General features: G+C 39.0%; 1 long non-coding RNA gene across 1 annotated transcript in view; it reads right to left on the reverse strand.

The window, feature by feature from the left end:
- Window positions 1-8,191: 8,191 nt before the first annotated feature.
- The window catches only part of LOC108532067 (uncharacterized), a 43,519-nt gene continuing 31,646 nt past the window's right edge, over window positions 8,192-20,064 (reverse strand). Inside the window, exon 3 of the long non-coding RNA XR_001886347.1 lies at window positions 8,192-8,518. This is a non-coding gene — a long non-coding RNA (uncharacterized LOC108532067). The remainder of the gene's footprint in view (window positions 8,519-20,064) is intronic.

The raw sequence follows: 20,064 nt of genomic DNA on the forward strand, positions 1-20,064 counted from the left end.
TAATACTCATGAGGCAGAGCTTACAGTTTGAGTCTAAACAAACTGTAATATCCTAGCAAAAGAAAACACAAACAACTTTTCAGAGGAATATAACAGAATCATCAGTCTTTACAACATAATATCCAGAATATCCAGAAAACAATCTAAAACTATTTGACATATGAAGATCAGGAAAATCTTAAGAGAAGAGGAAATCAACTAAGACCAATCCTGATATGGTCCATAAACCACAACTAACAGATAGGAATTTGAAAAACAGCTATTGTAATTATTTTGGTTGAAGCGAAGAAAAATATACTTTCAACAAATAAAATGTATTCAAAATAATAGTAGATAAACATAAACCAAAAAACTACAAACATAACCCAAGTGGAGACTTTCAAATGCAAAATACAATCTCTAAAATCAAAATTCACCACGTCATTTATGAGCTGAATAGAAATAATAGAAGAAAGATTCAGTGAACTTGATGATGGATCAATAGAAATTATACAATCTGAAGAGGAAAATAAAAATTTTTAAACAATGAATAGAGAATGAAAGATCTAACATTGTGTAATTGGAACCCCAAGATGAGAGGAGAGATAGAATTGAGTAGATTTTATTTTTTTTTATGGAGTTTCACTCTTGTTGCCCAGGCTGGAATGCAATAGCATGATCTCGGTTCACTGTAACCTCCGACTCTTGGGTTCGAGCGATTCTCTCGCCTCAGCCTCCTGAGTAGCTGGGATTACAGGCGCCTGCCTCTACACCCAGCTAATTTTTGTATTTTTAGTGGAGATGGGGTTTCACCACATTGGCCAGGCTAGCCTCGAACTCCTGACCTCAGGTGATCCACCCGCCTCGGTCTCTCAAAATGTTGGGATTACAGGCATGAGCCACCGTGCCTGGTAGATACTCTTTTGAAAGGTACAAATTCTTAAGAATCTCAGTAAACTCTAGCTTAGCATAAATCAGAAGAAGAGTACACCTAGCCACATCATGGTCGATTGTTGAAAACTAAAGGTAAAGAGAAGATATTGAAAGAGCCAGAGAAAAAGACACATTACATAAAACAGAATATCAATTGCAAAGATCTCTGACTTCTCATCAGAAATCATGGAGGTCAGAAGAGTGTGAAACAGCTCTCTAATCAAAATAGACAGTCTATCAGAATTTATTTTTAAAGAGTAAGATTCAATTATATGCTATTCAGAAGTTATAATTTAAGTATAAAGATAGGTTAAAAGCAAATGGATTGAAAAAGATATAAAACTGTAGAGCACAAGAAGGTTAAAGTGGCTATATTAATACCCCAGAAGACATATAATCATGAAGGCATGTGCCGAATAATAGATGTTCAAAATATAAAAAGAGGATGTGAGGGCAATCTGGCTACGACATCTGTCACCCCATTGATCACCAGGGTTGATTCAGCTGAGCTGGCTGGCTAGGCGTGAGTCCCCTTCCTCCCTCACCACTTGACGTGCATCCCTCCTGGAGCTGTGTGCTTGGTAGAAGAGGATGACCATCCCTGATAGAGGAGAACCAGTCTTGGGTCAAGGGTATACCAGTAGCTGTGCTGATAGGACCTCTAAACAAGCTCTCAAAATATACAAAGAAGCAATTGAGAAAATTAAAGGAAGAAATAGAAATTCTACAATCAGAGGCTGTCATCTAAACGGTCTGTGAGGCCAGGACAGCAATAATGATAAAAGCTCCTGAGGTGGGGCTGGTGGGCAGCCAAGGTGAGAACATTGCTCTGAACCACCCAATCATGTTACCGCAGGGGGACGTGAGGACCCCAGGGGTGAAGGGACTGAACCCAAGAACTTCCCTCTGGAACCTCAGAATCCTGACATCAAAAACCCAGTGAGCTTTGGTTAAATGCCCTGGTGATTTTAAATCCTGACATTAAATCCAATGAGTTCTGGTGAGAGGTTCCAGTGAAAGGGAGAGAGAACAAAGATAATGGAACACAGGAAGCGGGAAGAAACATGGAGGAAGTCTCTGTTTACAGAGTGGAGGAAGAGAGAACACAGAGAGGAGACAAAAGAGCCACAGCGAGGAAGACGCGAGCCATGGGAGAGGTGGGGGCTGACACTGGTGCTGTCCTCAGAGAGGCACAGCAGGGCCAACTGAGGAAAGACCTTCAGGGCCGGCCATTGGGAGGTCATCCAGAAGCACAGCAGCTAAATGGCTTACAGAGTTCCAGAGTCCGGCTGCCCAAAAGACACTCGTGACCGTGTGAGTGCAGCCTGTGCCTCCACTGGCTTACCAACTCTGTGTCTTTAGACACATACATTTAACTCTCCATGCCTCAGTTTTCTCATTTGTAAAATGTGTAGAATGTTAGCACTTGCCATGAGTTTAAATGACTTAATAATACATACAAAGCCCTTAGAATGGTGCCTGGCACGGTGTGTGTGTGTGTGTGTGTGTGTGTGTGTTTGTGTGTATGATCCACAGGCACTAGGTCTTATTATGGTTGTTTTTGTCATTGCCATTGTGGGTGGTGATCTGGAGAGGCAGTTTTAATAGGATATTGGAGACAGCTGTCATTTTCATAACTTATATTTGGACTTCTGCACCTCATGCTAATTTACCTCAAATGACAGTAAGTCAGCACTACTGAATTAATTCAGTCATCACATTTTCACTGGCTTAGCTGTAATGGGTCCTCTCACACTGAAGAGCAGTGTCCCCCGTGCTGTGTGAGGTGGACTACGACATTCTTCTGTGCCTGGCCACTTGTTGGACGCAACGCAACAGAGATTGCACATTTGGTACAGAAGGGGAAAATGAGCCAGAAAACAGGGCGGGGTGGCACAAGGAGAAGAGGGGAACCGGCTCCTTGCATATCCCCAAAAGCACTCTCCAGATATCAGAGCTCCTTGAATTACAACCGAAAGATGGAATTTGAGCTTAGAGGAATGACCCAACTCCACAGAAGCAAGCAGCCAGGGAGCTGAAGTCTCCGCACTCTGCCTTCTGCCTGGCCACTGGGTGTCACTCTTCGTCTATGTTCCTTTGGTGTCAGGGTTCTGAGAAGAAATTCAGCCTTTGCTGAAATCTCCATCCTCTTCCACATAGGTTCTCTCCCTGTGCTGATATATTACCCCTAAAATCTTCTACTGGCCACACAGGCAGTATATTGAGAGTGAAATCGCCTCATGAAGCTGACTTCTGATCCACACATGGGAAACCAACTTGCTTGTCATGAAAGTAAGGAGTTTCCAGCTTCAGCAAGTAATTCTACAGCAATAGCAGTTGAAAACAAGTATTGAAAGCATTGAGCAGACATTCTAATGAAGTAGATATGTTATGGAACTTGGCCAAGGTGGCTATGGGGATCTTACATCTTTGAAGGTGACAGGACTTGCTTTTTCGTGTTGACATTTAAGAATATTTTGTATACAGATGTGTTTGTGTGTCTCTGTGTATGTGCATGTGAGTGTGTGTACTTATTTAAAGGAAATAGGTTTCAGATACAGTTGAGGTCTCCTTTACAACCCTTCTTGATCACACTCCCCTTCCTTCCACCCTAGAGGCATTTTCTCTTCTGATGTAAGTGATCTCTGTCCTGTCCATATTCTGATGATCTTATTAAATCTGTGCATGTTCATAAATATTTAACAGTATGGCTTTGTACATTTAAAAGTGTATACAAATTGTTGCCCAATACCATTTACTTGTGGTGCCTGTATAATTCCATTCTCTTTTTGTTTCTAATTTTGTTTATTAGAATTTTACTGTCAGCTTAATAGTCATTTCTTTGCAGTTTAGTCTGTGTTTTTTCTCCTTTTTTAAAAACAGTTGTGATAAGAACACTTACTATGAAGTTTACCTTTTAACATGCTTATTCTATCTCTTTCATTTGTAGTTTTTTAATTTCTCATTCTTGCAGTGCTAATTCACTGGTTAGTTGCATCTGCTGTTTCTTTTTCTCTTGGTGTTTAATTTCTTTATTTGATTTGTATCTGTTTTAACTGTGAACTACTTTGAACTACAGTCATGCGTTGCTTAACTCTGGAGTACATTCTTGAGAAACGAGTCATTAGATGATTTTCTTGTTGTGTGAACATCATAGAGTGTACTTTCACAAACCTAGGTGGTATAGCCTACTGCATACCTAGATTATATAATATAACCTAATGTTACTAAGCTACAATCCTTTACAGGATGTTACTGTCCTGAATAGGCAATTGTAACATAATGGTAAGTATTTATCTATCTAAACATAGAAAAGGTACAGCAAAAATACAGTATAAAAGATAAAAAATGGTACATTTGTATAGGGCATTTACAATGAATAGATATTGCAGGAATGGAAGTTGCTCAGGTTGTGTCAGTGAATGTGAAGGCCTAGAACATTACTGTATACTGCTGTAGAAAAAATTAGCTGGGCGTGGTGGTGGATGCCTGTAATCTCAGCTAATTGGGAGGCTGAGGCAGGAGAATTGCTTGAATCCAGAAGGCGGAGGTTACAGTGAGCTGAGATCAACACTGTACAGTTAGGCTACACTAAATTTATTAAAAAATTCTTTCTTCAATAATAAATTAACTTTAGTTTATTATAACTTCTTAACTTTATAATCTTTAATTTTTTTAAACTTCTTGATTCTTTTGTAATAACACCTAGCTGAATGCACAAGCACATTGTAAGCTGTACAAAAATATTTTCTTTATTTATATCCTTATCAATATGGTTTGGCTCCATGTCCCCACCCAAATCTCAGTTCAATTGTAATCCCCAGTGTTGGGGGAGGCACCTGCTGGGAGGGGATTAGATCATATGGGTAGATTTCCACTTACTGTTCTCATGATAGTGAGTGAATTCTCACAAGATCTGAGGGTTTTAAAGTGTGTGGCACTTCTCTCTGTTGCTCTTTCTCTCTCCTGCCACCTAGTGAAGAAGGTGCTTTCTTACCCTTTGCCTTCTGCCGTGATTGTAAATTTCCTGAGGACTCCCAGTCATGCTTCCTGTTAAGCCTGTGGAACTGTGGGTCAGTTAAAACTCTTTTCTTCGTAAGTTATCCAGTCTCGGTAGTTCTTTTTTTTTTTTTGAGACGGAGTCTCGCTCTGTCGCCCAGGCTGGAGTGCAGTGGCCGGATCTCAGCTCACTGCAAGCTCCGCCTCCCGGGTTTACGCCATTCTCCTGCCTCAGCCTCCTGGTAGCTGGGACTACAGGCGCCTGCCACCGCGCCCGGCTAGTTTTTTGTATTTTTTTAGTAGAGACGGGGTTTCACCATGTTAGCCAGGATGGTCTCGATCTCCTGACCTCGTGATCCGCCCGTCTCGGCCTCCCAAAGTGCTGGGATTACAGGCTTGAGCCACCGCGCCCGGCCTCGGTAGTTCTTTATAGTAATGTGGAAATGGACTAATACACTTATTCTATAAGACTTTTTTCTCTTTTTAAAATTATTTACTTTTTTTAACTTTTGAAAATTTTTGTTAAAAAACAAAGACACAAACACACACATTAGCCTAGGCCTACACAGGGTCAGGATCATCAAGATGTCACTAGGTGATAGGAATTTTTCAGCTCCATTATAATCTTATGGGATCACTGTCATATATATGGCTTGTCATTGACCAAAATGTCATTATGCAGTATATGACTACTTTTCAATGTTTTAAGAAAATGGGTTTCTTGTGAACCCTACACTGTGAAAATATCCTTAAAGAGTTGTTTTTGCCATTGTTTCTGTTGTATTCTTAGAGAATCAACATCCAGAAACCAGTTTTTGTCACTAACTTCTCTGAATGGGGTTCCTGGACAATGCACAGTACTTTCTCAAGGTGCAGGCCTGGGTGTTCAATTTTTCCTTAAAAGTCCTCTAATAGAGGCAAAGCTTCTTCAGGGTCTTCTCAGACTATCAAAGGAAGTTTTCCAATTCTTTTTTGACAGAACATCAACCCTTCCAGCCTGCAGGCTTTCTGCAGGGAGCAAATTTCCCACTCTCTGGCTTCACACAGGCTCAAGGTCATTGTTAACAGGTGGGGGCAACAGAAGGCCAGCCCCTAGCTCTGTGGAGCAGTGTAGGCTGACAAACTCCAGAATCTCCATGACATCTATTTTCACCTTTCGACTGGGCTTTGATCACTGATTTCTGCTTCTGTTTCTGGTTCCCACGTCTTTCTCTCTCTCTTTCTCTTTCCTTCCTTCCTTCCTTCCTTCCTTCCTTCCTTCCTTCCTTCCTTCCTTCCTTCCTTCCTTCCTTCCTTCCTTCTTTCTTTCTTTCTTTCTTTCTTTCTTTCTTTCTTTTCTTTCATCTCTCTCTCTCTCTTTCTCTTCTCTCTCTCTCCTTTTTCTCTTTTTTTTTCCCCTCAGAATCTTGCAGTGGCATGGTCACGGCTCACTGCAGCCTTCACTTCCTGGGCTCAAGTGATTCTCCCACCTCAGCTTCCCAAGCACCTGGGACTACAGGTGCACATTATCATGCCCAGCTAAGTTTTTGATTTTTTGTAGAGATGGGGTCTCCCTATGTTGCCTCGGCTGGTCTCAGACTCTTGGGGTCAAGCAATCCTCCCTGCCTCAGCCTCCCAAAGTGCTGGGATTACAGGCATGAGCCACTGTGCCCAGCCAACCTTTTTTTTCTTAAAGCTAAATACACATGAAAATATTCATGTTTGTCACACTTTATCCTGGCGTGACCTTAAGTAATTCTATTTCTTTTCTGTTTTTCTTATTAGTGGTTTTCAAACAGGGTCATCTGTACCGTGGGAAGGATCAGTGGCAGGACTGCAGACCCCTGCCCTCTCCTCTGCTTTAAACAGGGCAATTCTTCCTGTGTCCTGCTCTATGACAGACCAGCTGTGTGATCCTAGAAAACACTTCATCTCTTTATGCCTGTTTCTCCATCTGTAAAAAGGGGACGATGGTAGTGCCTGCCTCACAGGAATGTTATGAGGATTAAATGAGTAACACATAGAAAGCACTCAGATTAGTGCCTGGTTCAAAGTAATCACTCAGTAGGTGATCCTTGTGGTTATTGAGCTCCAAGTTGTATTATTTTTAAATAATTATTCTGAATGAAAAAACAATGTGTTTTTAGATCTAGAAATGGCTTTAAAAGCACTACACTTTCTACACTGGCTATTGTACTTTTAAAGGACATTCTGGTTTGAAAATTCTTCATTTCTATGTCAACTGTGTAGTAGGAAAGTTAGTTTTAGCCAAGTCTGAAGCCTACCAGAGTGGGTATACATATCTCTATTGTTTATAATTATTTTTTTCCAGCCCCCTGACATTCTTTTGACCCCACTTTCCATCCTTTAGCAATTATACATTTTCTTAATGATTCACAGTGAATTTGTCCTAAGTCATGGAATCAAGTCTTAATGGTTATGCAAGCTTCTATCTGACCGAAGCCAGCCTTGCTTCTTTGTTCTTCAACTTTGTGTCCCCTGTGTTTACGTGTTATGCTGAAATCACTTAACCATAAAGGAATCTTATTTAATGGTCCCTCTCTAACTTTTACATTTATGGCAACCTCTTCTACATTTCCCATGCAAGTGGGGTCTATGTTGTCTCACTGAAAGGGTAATAGTTGAGGGAAGGGCTTCGCTTTGTTCCATGAGAGAAGATGCTATTGGGAGAGGTATTTTTATTCCCATGCAGCAATAATTCAGCACAATTTTCCATTGATGAGCTGGTGGTAGCTCTTCTTATTTGAAAGTGTGACTGCAGTATGAGCTAGTGAGAGCATGAGTCGGGGTTTGGCGGTGAGCAGTGAACATTGAGGATCTCCCCAGGATTTTCACCACATCACAGTGTGATGTGCAGATGATGGAAGGTCTCAGGGCTTGTACCTTTATTTTTCCCCTTGGCCTTAATTCAGGTGCAGAAACTCTACATTTTCAGTGACTAAGTGAGATGCTCTCTTTGGATCATAGAAGTGACAAGAAGTCAGAGTGTGCCACCTACCTGGCATGATGCTCATGGACTGATACAACATCTGCCTACCAGCTGACGCTATATTCCTAATATCTTCTGGAGATCCAACCAAGCTCATCAAGATTAATCAAGTTTTCTAACTGGGAATAGGGTGGTTCAGTCTGGATTAGAGTTCAGGGCATCCATGAATTTGGGGTTATGGTCACTATTCAGCTTGATGACGTTCATAGTATTTGATTGGTATAAAAAATCCAGGATTATGTAAAGCATGTCTTATGTCCGGTGGAAGTAAGGAGAATAATAGGCCAGGCCTGCCCAATCTCTTAACTCTATTCAGGATTTGAGGATATAAGGTGCCTGAGAGTAGGACAGGGGTCACTAATAAAAAGAAGCCTGTGATTATTTTAGCTCAGGGAGACTGGTGATCACCTCGGCTTACTATAATGTTTTTCCACTTGCAGCATAATCCCTGCAGTCATCTTGACATTCCGTTACTTGGGAGAGGATGGTCAGGGCCAATCCTGGGATGTTATAAATATGTCAAGGGCAGGGCAACAGGGAAAATGTGTGCTCTTTTTTCCCAGTCCTTGTAAGGGACAAATGCTTGACACTTTCTTCGGAAAGCTGACATCTGTCTTCCTGTCAAAATAAATTGGGGCCTCATTAGTCAAACACAATGCTATGCTTCCATCACTGTGCACAAGGTGGCATGGGCGCTGGGTTGTCCATGATGAGATGATAACCACATTAGATAAGGTCCTCCTGTTGGTGCATAGGATCAACTCATGACTATCCAGGGTACCCATTAGACTGCTGCATTATTCCATGCAGCATGGTGCTCAAACTTTGGCTTGTATGAGTTTTATTAAGGTTGCTTCTTAGAAAGTCAGAATTCTGGGTTGCAATTGTAATAATTTGGATTCAGTCAGTCTCAGACAGGGCTAGGGTTTCTGATGTAATACTGATGCAGATGGGCGATGGTCACAGCAGTGTTCTGGAGCCAGCATGTACCCGCCCTTGAGATCTGATTAGTAAACACACAGGAATTTTGTGAGCTGGTTATTTAAACATTAGTAGCATGAAATTAACCATAGTGGCAGTATTTATACCATGGAAATTGGCAAATAGTACAAATCAGAGTCTTTTTTTTTTCTGGATTGCTGGTTTACTAGCACACCATTAATCATGACAACTATTTTAGGGCTGTGAGAACAGATCTGGACCGTGACTTTGGAGAAGAAAATGTTTGCTTTGGAAAGTCTTCTAATGTCCTTCGCCATCTTATGCAAGTCCATTTTCATCTCTGGGCTCAAGGTTTCCTTTATAAAATAAGAGCATTAGACTAGATCAGTTTTCAAACCTGGTTGCGCAATAGTCATTTGGAGCTCTCTGACCAAGACTGAAATCTGGGCCTCGCTCCCAGAGAGTCTGGAGCCTCAGACTAGCAAGGGATTTCAGCCGACTGCACATGTATGTATAACATAGCTTTGGGAGAGTATACCTGGCACCACGGTTGAGAACTATTAATCTAGATGATGTCCACTGTTCCTTGAAATTCTAGATTCTCAGCCTGTGCAATACTATGTTGCCTTATATTTCACTTTTGCATTAATCCCTGTCATGAAAGAAGAGTTCTTCTGCATAAGAGCATTTTACAGACAAGTAAAGAATACACTAATAAATATCAGTCTTTTTTTTTTTTTTTTTGAGATGGAGTTTTACTCTTATTGCCCAGCCTGGAGTGTAGTAGCATGATCTCAACTCACAGTAACCTCCGCCTCCTGGGTTCAAGCAGTTCTCCTGCCTCAGCCTCCTGAGTAGCTGAAATTACAGGTATCCACCACCACGCCCGGCTAATTTTTTGTATTTTTAGTAGAGATGGGTTCTTTTTATTATTATTATTATACTTTTAAGTTCTAGGTACATGTGCACAAAGTGCAGGTTTGTTACATATGTAGACATGTGCCATGTTGGTGTGCCGCACCCATTAGCTCATCATTTACATTAGGTTTATCTCCTAATGCTATCCCTCCCCGCTCCCCCTAACCCCATGACAGGCCCTGGTGTGTGGTGTTCCCCAACCTGTGTCCAAGTGTTCTCATTGTTCAATTCCCACCTATGAGTGAAAACGGTGGTGTCTGTTTTCTGTCCTTGAGATAAGTCATTGGCCTCAGATGTGGTTTCCAGTTCATCCATGTCTCTACAAGGACATGAACTCATCCTTTTTATGGCTGCATAGATTCCATGGTGTAAATGCAACAACCTTTCTTAATCCAGTCTATCATTGATGACATTTTGGTTGGTTCCAAGTCTTTGCTATTGTGAATAGCGGCCACAATAACCTATAGTTACAGTGTCCTTTATAGCAGGTCATGATCTATAATCCTTGGTGTATACCTTAGTAGTGGGATGCAGCTAGCGAGCGGGTCAAAATGGTATTCTTATGTTCTAGAAACCTTGAGGAATTGCCAACACCTGTCTTCACATGTGAACTAGTTACAGTCCCACACAACAGTGTAAACAGTATTCCTATTTCCCACATCCCTATCAGCACTGTTGTTCCTGACTTTTAATGATTGCCATTCTAACTGGTGTGAGACGGTATCTCATTGTAGTTTTGATTTGCATTTAGAGACAGGGTTTCACCTGTTGGCCAGGCTGGGCTTGAATTCCTGACCTCAGGTGATCCACCTGCCTCGGCCTCCCAAAGTGCTGGGATTACAGGTATGAGCTACCACGCCCAACCTAAATGCCGTTCTTTTAAAGCATTTGCTCTATTTATTTATTTTTTCTTGAGCAAAAGAATCAGAAGAAAATTTTGTTTTTTATGTTTTAGAGTCACCATTATGGATGAGCATTGTTCATTTATGTAACAAATATTTATTTGGCATCTATTGTATGCTAGGTGTCTACTATAGAAGTGACATAGAGAAGTAGAAAGATTGCTGGACTAGAGTTCAGGGCAAAATAATACTAATAATGGCTAATATTTATTAATATTATATTACATACAATTTACTGTCCTAAACATTGTAGTTTTACCACCTCATTTAATCCTCACTACAATCTTCTGAGGCAGGTAAAATTATATCCCTATTTTACAGATGAGGAAACCAATGCACAAAAAAGATCTTCACTTTCTCAAGGTCACACAAGTGGTTGGGGCAGAGATAAGATTCAAACCAGGTCCTGATCTTTCTGTGTGATCTGCGACAAGATTGTTCCCTCCAAATCCTTGGTTTCCTGTTATGGTAGGTGATCTCTGAGGCTTCCTCAAGCCTCACAATTCTCAAGTCCACGTCCTCCCTCACCTGCATCGTGGAAAGCCTGTGTATCTTCATTGGCCCGGGGGAGAAAAACAAGGCTGCTGATGCCTGACTCAGGGATGAATTATGCAATTTAGTCACTAAAACTAGATTACAAAATTTATGCCCTGACGCACATGTTGACTAACATATTTCTTTTTTCAGTAAATAATGAGATACGTGGTATGGTTAAGCACTAAAGATTCACTGTTAAAAAGAGACCAGCTTACCATTCATTAAGTAAATGAATAAATAGATAATTGCAAAGTAAGACAGTGGAATGAAGGAAATGTACAAGAGGTGGGGACAAGTAATCTGAAGATAAAATATTTCAGTTATAAGACTGGAAGGATGAGTGAGACCCAGCTATGGAAAACCAGAAGTAAGAGCCAATCCAGATGTAGAAATAGCACATTCAAGGGTCCTGAGGCTGGAAAGCACATGGTGAGTTCAGGGAGGCCAGTGCAGCTGGAACATCAGGGCCAAGGAAAGGCTTGCACAAAATAAGTTGGAGAGGAGACTTTTGAACTGTAAAGCGTTTAATAATAAAATAACAGGTGCTGTTTTATTTGATACCAATCTGTTGACATAAATAGATTGGATGGAGCCATTGAACAGCAGAAAGTGTTCTAATACATAGAGTACACAGATCTCAAATGTATATCTCCATATTTCAACAACACAATCAAGATAGAGGACAGCTTTTATCACTGGAGAGTCCCCTTATGCCCTTTCCCAATGAATATCATCTCTTGTGTGCATCCCCACTCCAGAGGCAACCAAATATTAGTTCAGTCTGTTGGACTTCATACAAATGGACTCACATAGTATGTATTCTTTTGTGACTGGCTACTTCCCCTTTGCATAATATTTTTGAGATTTATCCATGTTGTTGGTTGTATTAGTAATTGATTTCTTTTTATCCATAGGCTACATGACATGTGATATCACAAATATTTGATTTCTACTCTTAACAGTTTTGGAAGGTATCTCGATGATCCAACCACAGAGCCTTGTGATTAACCCTCCTGCAGTATCCCACCTAGTATTCATGAATGGAAACACTTCCCTTGATGGAGGTGTTAGGGTCTCCCAAAGCCATTCATCCTGCTCTCTTTGCTTAACCCTTAAAATGAGGTCAACGCATAATCCATTGCCTCTAGGACACAAAATAGTTGGCCCTCCATATCTGGGGGTTCCACATCCACAGATTCAACCAACAGCAGATTGAGAATATTCAGGAAAAAAAGGGTGGTCAAGTCTATGCTGAATATGAATACAGACTTTCTTCTTGTCATTATTCCCTAAACAATACAGTGTAACAACTATTTACATGGCATTTACACTTATTAGGTATTATAAGTAACCTAGAGATGATTTAAAGCATACAGAAAGATGTGCATAGGTTTTATGTAAACACTACACCATTTTCTATCAGGGACTTGAGCATCTGTGGATTTTGGTATCTGTAGGGGTCCTGGAACCAACTCCCTACAGATACTGAGGTACAAGTGTACTTATACCCTCTGCTTATTTGAAAAAAAGATGTGAGCCTAGAATGGCTTACTATTCATGTTTTTAGTATTCAACATTATAGGCCATATTTACCTTAAAAAATTTTGAAAGTATTTTTCCTTGTTTCAGGAATACTCAGTGTTATGGTATTAACAAGCCTCGAGTTCCTCAGGATTCCAGAGAGATGAAGCCCAGAGCTGGTCACTTGTCCTCTTATTTCTTACTATTTGGGAAAATAGTTGACCACTGCTCATTTCTGTTCTCTCTGAGAGAGACAGGGGCTCCCAAGGTAGTGTTTTTCTGGCAAAATCGAGAAGCAACAGGCAAAGTACAGCCTACATGTGTCTGAATGCGTGCAGATAAAAACATGTGACGTGATCATTGACTAAAGAAAACCACAAGCAAGCTTTTAAAGAATTAAAATTTGTTTTATTTAGAAATCTTACCGAGGTCTATAGACTGAGGCACATATGCTGGGAGGAGGCTTTCAGAGAGGTTCTGTCACACACCTCTAAAGCAGTGTTTAGTCCATTGCTTACACAGGTGTTGGGGATTTGGCACATGCAAAATCACATCAGATGAGTACAAGAGAACATCTGATTATAGTTTGCAGGGGCCTAATCCCTAACCTTGGCAGATGTTATCTTATGTGTAAGTAAAGACAAGGGCCAGAGTCATTTCTTTTTTAAGAAATACAGTGACTCAGGCAAGAGATGTGGAGGCAGTGTGTGTTCTATCCTGTTTTGTCTTCAAAGCATCTTCCGGAGAGCTGCATTTCATCACAGATAGGGGTTTAAGCAAAAATGAGCGAATATTACCTCTTATGTTTGCTGCTTTGCGTCAACACAGCATGATACGGTCTAAAGAATTTTGCTCTTTTCAAAGTTCTTTGGCTGCATGAGGCTGTCGCATTATGAAATACATATTTTGTATTGGTCCCCAAGTCCAGACATACTATTCCTAAACCCGTTGGGATCTCCAGAGTGATAAAAGTGTCTTAAGTCCCTAGATATTTTCAGGTGGGGGCTGGTTGGCAAAAGGACATGAAGGCATGACTAGAGGGTTGGGACTTTCAGCTCCAGCTCCCCACTTTTAGGGAGAAGTGAGGGGCAAAGGACTGAGAGTTGAGTTGATCACCAATGGCGATTTAATCAATTATGCTTATGTAATGAAGCTTTCATAAAAACCTAAAAGGACTAGGCTCAGGAGCTTCTGGATAGCTGAGCATGTGGAGGTTTCTAGAGGGTGGTATGCCTGGAGAGGACATGAAGGCTCCATGCCCCTTCCCACGTGCCTTGCCCTGTCTTTCATCTGTCCATTTATCTGTATCATTTATTATATGCTTTATTAATAAACTAGTAGACATAAGCAAAGGGTTTCCCTGAGTGCTGTGAGCCACTCTAGAAAATTAATGAAACCCAAGCAGGAGGTCCTAGGAAATGTGACTTGTGTCTGAAGTGGACAGTCTTGTGAAACTGAGCCTTTACCTTATGGGATCTGATACAATCTATGAGTAGATAGTGTCAGAATTAGATTGAATAAGAGGACACCTAGCTGAATAATCTGCTGGAAAATTGACTGGTTGCTGGTGGGAAGAAATCCCCACGCATATACCTGTTGGCCCTTTGTATGTCTTCTTTTGTGAAATGTCTATTCATGCCTTTTACCCACTTTCTAATGGGATTATTATTATAATTTTTAACTATTGAGTTGTTTGAATTCTTTGTGTATACTGGATAGCAGTCCCTAGTTAGATGAATAGTTTGCAAATATTTTCTCCCATTAACAGGTTGTCTCTTCACTCTGTTGATTGTTTTCTTTGCTGTGCAGAAACTTTTTAGTTTAATATAGTCCCATTTGATACATTTTGAGACAGTGACTCAAATGTCCTGCTCTGTCCCTTGTATAAGGGATTGAGTTATTTATTTGATTCTCAGCTTGGTTGCTGTTGGTGTATAGCAGTGCTACTGATTTGTGTACATTGATTTTATATCCCGATACTTTACTGAATTCATTTGCCAGATCTAGAAGCTTTTTGGATGAGTACTTAGGGTTTTCTAGGTATACAATCATATAATTGGTGAACAGCGACAGTTTGGCTTCCTCTTTACCATGGTGTTATCATAGCTCACTGCAGCTTCCTCAGAGTTCCATGGTGCTATCATAGCTCACTGCAGCCTTGATCTCCTAGGCTCAAGCAATACTCCCACCTTAGCCTTTTGAGTAGCTAGAACTGCAAGTTCATGACACCAGCATGCCTGGCTACATTAATTTTTTTTTTTTTTTTTTGTAGAGATGGCACCTCTCTATGTTGGCCAGGTTGTTCTTGAACTTCTGCCCACAAGCAATCCTTTTTGGCTTCCCAAAGTGCTGGAATTACAAGTGTGAACCACCATGCCTTGGTTTTATTTTACTTTTTGTGTAGCCATTGTAAGTGGAATTGCCTTCTTGATTTTATTCTCAAGTATTTCATTATTGGTGTGTAGAAAATGCTACTGATTTTTGTATGCTAATTTTGTATTCTGTAACTTCACAAAATTTATTTATATCTAAGAGTTTTTTGGTGGAGTCTTTAGGATATTTCTAGACATAAGATTGTATTATCTGCAAAGAGGAACAATTTGATTTCCTCTTTTGCAATTTGGATGTTTTTTTCTTTCCCTTGTCTGATCGTTCTGAGCAGGACTTGTAGTACTATGTTGAATAGGAGTGGAAAAGTGGGCATTCTTGTTTTGTTCCAGTTCTTAGAAGAAAGGCTTTCAGCTTTTTCGCTCTTAGTATAATGTTAGCTGTGTGTTTGTTATATGTGGCCTTTATTATGTTGAGGAATGTTCCTTTAATGCCTGGTTTACTGAGAGTTTTTATAAGAAAGTTATGTTGAATTTTGTCAAATGCTTTTTCTGCATCTATTAAGACGATCGTATGAGTTTTGTTCTTCATTCTGTTAATGTGATGTATCACGTTTTTTGATTTATATATATTGAACCATCCTTGTATCCCTGGGACAAATCCCACTTGATTGTGGTGTTTATCTTTTTGATGTGTTGTTGGATTCAATTTGCTAGTATTTTGCTGAGGATTTTGCATCTATGATCATCAAGGGTATTGGCCTGTAGTTTTTGTTGTTGTTGTTGCATCCTTATCTGTTTTTGATATCAGGGTAATGCTGATCTCATAGAATGAGTTAGAAGGAGTCCCCTCCTCTTCAAGTTTTTGGAATAGTTTGAGGAGAATTGGTGTGAGTTCTCCTTTGAAAGTTTGGTAGTATTCAGCAGTGAAGCCATCATTCCTGAACTTTTCTTTGTTGGAAGATTTTTATTACTGATTCAATCTCATTACTTGTTATGGGTCTGTTCAAGTTTTTAATTTCTTTCTAATTTAATATTGGTAGGTTGTATGTGTCCAGAATTCATCCATTTCTTGTAGGTTTTCCAGTTTGTCAGCATATAGTTGTTCCTAACAGTCTCTGATGATCTTTTGTATCTCTTTGGTATCAGTTGTAATGTTTCCTTTCCATTCTGATTTTGTTTATTTGGGACTTCTGCTTTTTTTTTCTTGGTTAGTCTAGCTAGTGGTTTATTGAGTTTGTTTATCCTTCCAAAAAATAACTTTTGATATCATTAACTGTAGCTTTTTCACCTCTATTTCATTTAGTTCTGTTCTGATTTTATTTTATTTTTTTACTTCTACTAATTTTTGGTTGGTTTATTCTTGCTTTTCTAATTCCTTGAGGTGCATCCGTTAGATTGCTTGTTTGGAATCTTTCTACTTTTTGATGTAGGCATTTATTGCTAGAAACTTCCCTCTTTGCACTACTTTTGCTGTGTTTCATAGGTTTTGGTATGTCGATTTTTGCTTTTCATTTGTTTCAAGGAATTTTCTTACTTCCTCGTTAACTTCATCCTTGACCCAGTGGTCATTCAGGAGCATGTTTTTAATTTTTACTTATTAATAGTTTCCCTAGTTCATTTTATTATTGATTTCTAGTTTTATTCCACTGTGGTCTTAGCAGCTGGTTGATATAATTTTAATTTAAAAAATTTTGGGGGACTTGTTTTGTGTCCTAATATATGGTCTCTCCTAGAGGATGTTCTGTGTGCTAATGAGAAGAATGTGTGTTTTGTAGCTGTGGGTGAAATATTCTGTAAATATCTGTGAGGAAAATTTGGTCAAATGTGCAGTTTAAATCCGATTTTTTTTTTGTTAATTTTCTATCTGGATGATCTGTCTTATGATCTCTCATCTAGATGATGACAGTGGGGTGTTGAAGTCCTCAACTCTTGTTGTATTGGAGCTTATCTCTCCCTTTAGGTCTAATAGTATTTACCTGATATATGCTGGTGCTCTGGTGTTGGGTGAATATATGTTTATAACTGTCATATCCTCTTGCTGGATTGATTCCTTTATCATTACATAATGACCTTCTTTGTCTCTTTCTACTGTTTTTGATTTAAACTCTGTTTTATCTAAGTATAGCTATTCCTGCTCATTTTTGGTTTCCATTTGCATGGAATATCATTTTCTGTCCCTTCACTTTCAGTCTATATGTCTTTACAGGTGAGATGATTTTGTTGTAGGAGCCAGTAGTTGGGTCATGTTTGTTAAAATCCATTCAGCCAGGCTATCTATTTTAAGTGGAAAGTTTAATCTGGATGTCTAATCTCTTGCTAGACTTGGACTGTTTTCAGCTACTGGTTTGTTAAATAGGTTTTCTAACCTTTCACTTTCTCTTTCCTCCAGGATACTGAAAATTTGAGTATTTAGTCATGTGACAGTGTTCTATATGTCACATAAGCTTTGTTCATTATTTTAAATTCTTTTTTTTCTGTATTTTTTTCTGCCTGGTTTATTTAAAATGACTTACCTTCAAGTTCTGAAATTTTTTCTTCTGCCTGGTTACATCTAATGTTGAAGCTTTCAAATGTGTTTCATATTGCATTTAATGAATTCTTCAGTTCCAGAATTTACATTTGACTCTTTTTTATGCTATTTGGAAAATTTCTCATTCATATCCTGAATTTATTTTGATTTTTTGTATTATTGTTCTGTATTCTCTTGTATCTCAATGAGCTTTTTAAACATCATTATTTTGTTGTTTAAATTAAAAAATAATTTTTTATTATTTCAATAGTTTTTTTGGGAATAGGTGATTTTTGGTTACACGGATAAGCTCGTTAGTGGTGATTTCTGTGATTTTGGTGCACCCATCACCCAAGCAGTGTACACCGTACCTGATGTGCAATCTTTTATCCTTCAACCACCCCCGCTCTTCCCCCTGTGTCCCCAGAGTCCATTGTATCATTGTTACGCCTTTGCATCCTTATAGCTTAGCTCCCACTTGTAAGTGAGAACATACAATGTTTGGTTTTCCATTCATAAGTTACTTCACTTAGAATAATGGTCTCTAATTCCATCCAGGTTGTGACAGATGCCATTATTTTATTCCTTTTTATGACTGAGTAGTATTTCACAGTCTATCTATCTATCTATCTATCTATCTATCTATCTATCTATCACATTTTCTTTATCCATTCATTGATTGATGGGCATTTGGGCTGATTCCATGTTTTCTGATTGCAAATTGTGCTGCTGTAAACATGCATGTACAAGTATCATTTTCGTATAATGACTTCTTTCCCTCTGGGTAGATACCCAGTAGTGGGATTGCTGGATCCCACTTTTAGGATTGTTTTTCTAGTTTTTTGAAGAATGATGATAGTATTTTGATGACAATTGCATTGAATTTGTCAGTTGCTTTTGGCAGTATGTTTGTTTTCACAATATTGATTATATTATACTGATTATACCCATTCATGAGCATGGATGTGTTTCCATTTGTGTGTGTCATCTATGTAGTGTTTTGTAGTTTTCCTTGTAGAGGTCTTTCACCTCCTTGGTTAGGCATATTCTGAAGTATTTCATTTATTTTTTGCAGCTCTTGTATAAGGGATTGAGTTATTTATTTGATTCTCAGCTTGGTTGCTGTTGGTGTATAGCAGTGCTACTGATTTGTGTACATTGATTTTATATCCCGATACTTTACTGAATTCATTTACCAGATCTAGAAGCTTTTTGGATGAGTACTTAGGGTTTTCTAGGTATACAATCATATAATTGGTGAACAGCGACAGTTTGGCTTCCTCTTTACCAATTTGTATGCTCTTTATTTCTTTCTCTTGTCTGATTGCTTTGGCTAGGACTTCCAGTACTATGTTGAATAGAAGTGGTGAGAGTGGGCATCCTTGACTTGTTCCTGTTCTTGGAAGGCTTTTAACTTTTCCCCAGTGAGTATAATGTTGGCTGTGGATTTGTCATAGATGGATTTTGTTACCTTAAGGTATGGCCCTTCCATGCCAATTTTGCTGAGGGTTTTAATCATAAAGGAATGCGGGATTTTGTCAAATGCTTTTTCTGCATCTATTGGTATGATCATATGATTTTGTTTTGATTCTTTTATGTGACATATTGCATTTGTTGACTTGTGTATGCTAAATCATCCCTGCATCCCTGGTATGAAACCCACTTAATGATGGTGGATTATCTTTTTGATACGCTGTTGGATTCAGTTAGCTAGTATTTTGTAGAGAATTTTTGCATCTATATTTATCAGGCATATGGTCTGTAGTTTTCTTTTTTTTGTTATGTCCTTTCCTGTTTTGGGAATTAAGGTGACACTGGCTTCATAGAATACTTTAGGGAGGAGTCTGTCTTTCTCTATCTTTTGGAATAGTTTCAGTAGGATTGGTAGTAATTTTTCTTTGAATGTCTTTTAGAATTCAGCTATGAATTATCTGGGACTGGACTTTTTTGTTGTTGTCCATTTAAAAATTTACCATTTCAATCTCACTGTTTGTTATTTGTCTGTTCAGAATTTCTATATTTTCCTGGTTTAATCTAGGAGGGTTCTATATTTCCAGGAATTTATCCATCTCCTCTAGATTTTCTAGTTTTTATGCATAAAGGTGTTCATAGCAGCCTTGAGTGATCTTTGTATTTCTGTTGTATCGGTTGTAATATCTCACATTTCATTTGTAATTGAGCTTATTTGAATCTTTTCTGTTCTTTTTTTGTTAATCTTGCTAATGGTCTATCAATTTTGTTTATCTTTTCAAAGAACTGGCTTTTTATTTCATTTATCTTTTGTATTTTTTGTTTCAATTTTGTTTAGTCTGCTCTGATCTTTATTTCTTTTTTTCTGCTCGGTTTGGGTTTGGTTTGTTCTTGCTTCTCTAGTTCCTTGAGGTGTACTCTGAGATTGTCTACTTGTGCTCTTTCAGACTTTTCAATGTAGGCATTTAATGCTATGAGCTTTCCTCTTAGCACCACTTTTCCTGTATCCCAGAGGTTTTGATATGTTGTGTCACT

The sequence above is a fragment of the Rhinopithecus bieti genome, unplaced genomic scaffold, assembly GCF_001698545.2.
Source record: "Rhinopithecus bieti isolate Rb0 unplaced genomic scaffold, ASM169854v2 scaffold_7673, whole genome shotgun sequence".
Classification (NCBI taxonomy): Eukaryota; Metazoa; Chordata; class Mammalia; order Primates; family Cercopithecidae; genus Rhinopithecus; species Rhinopithecus bieti.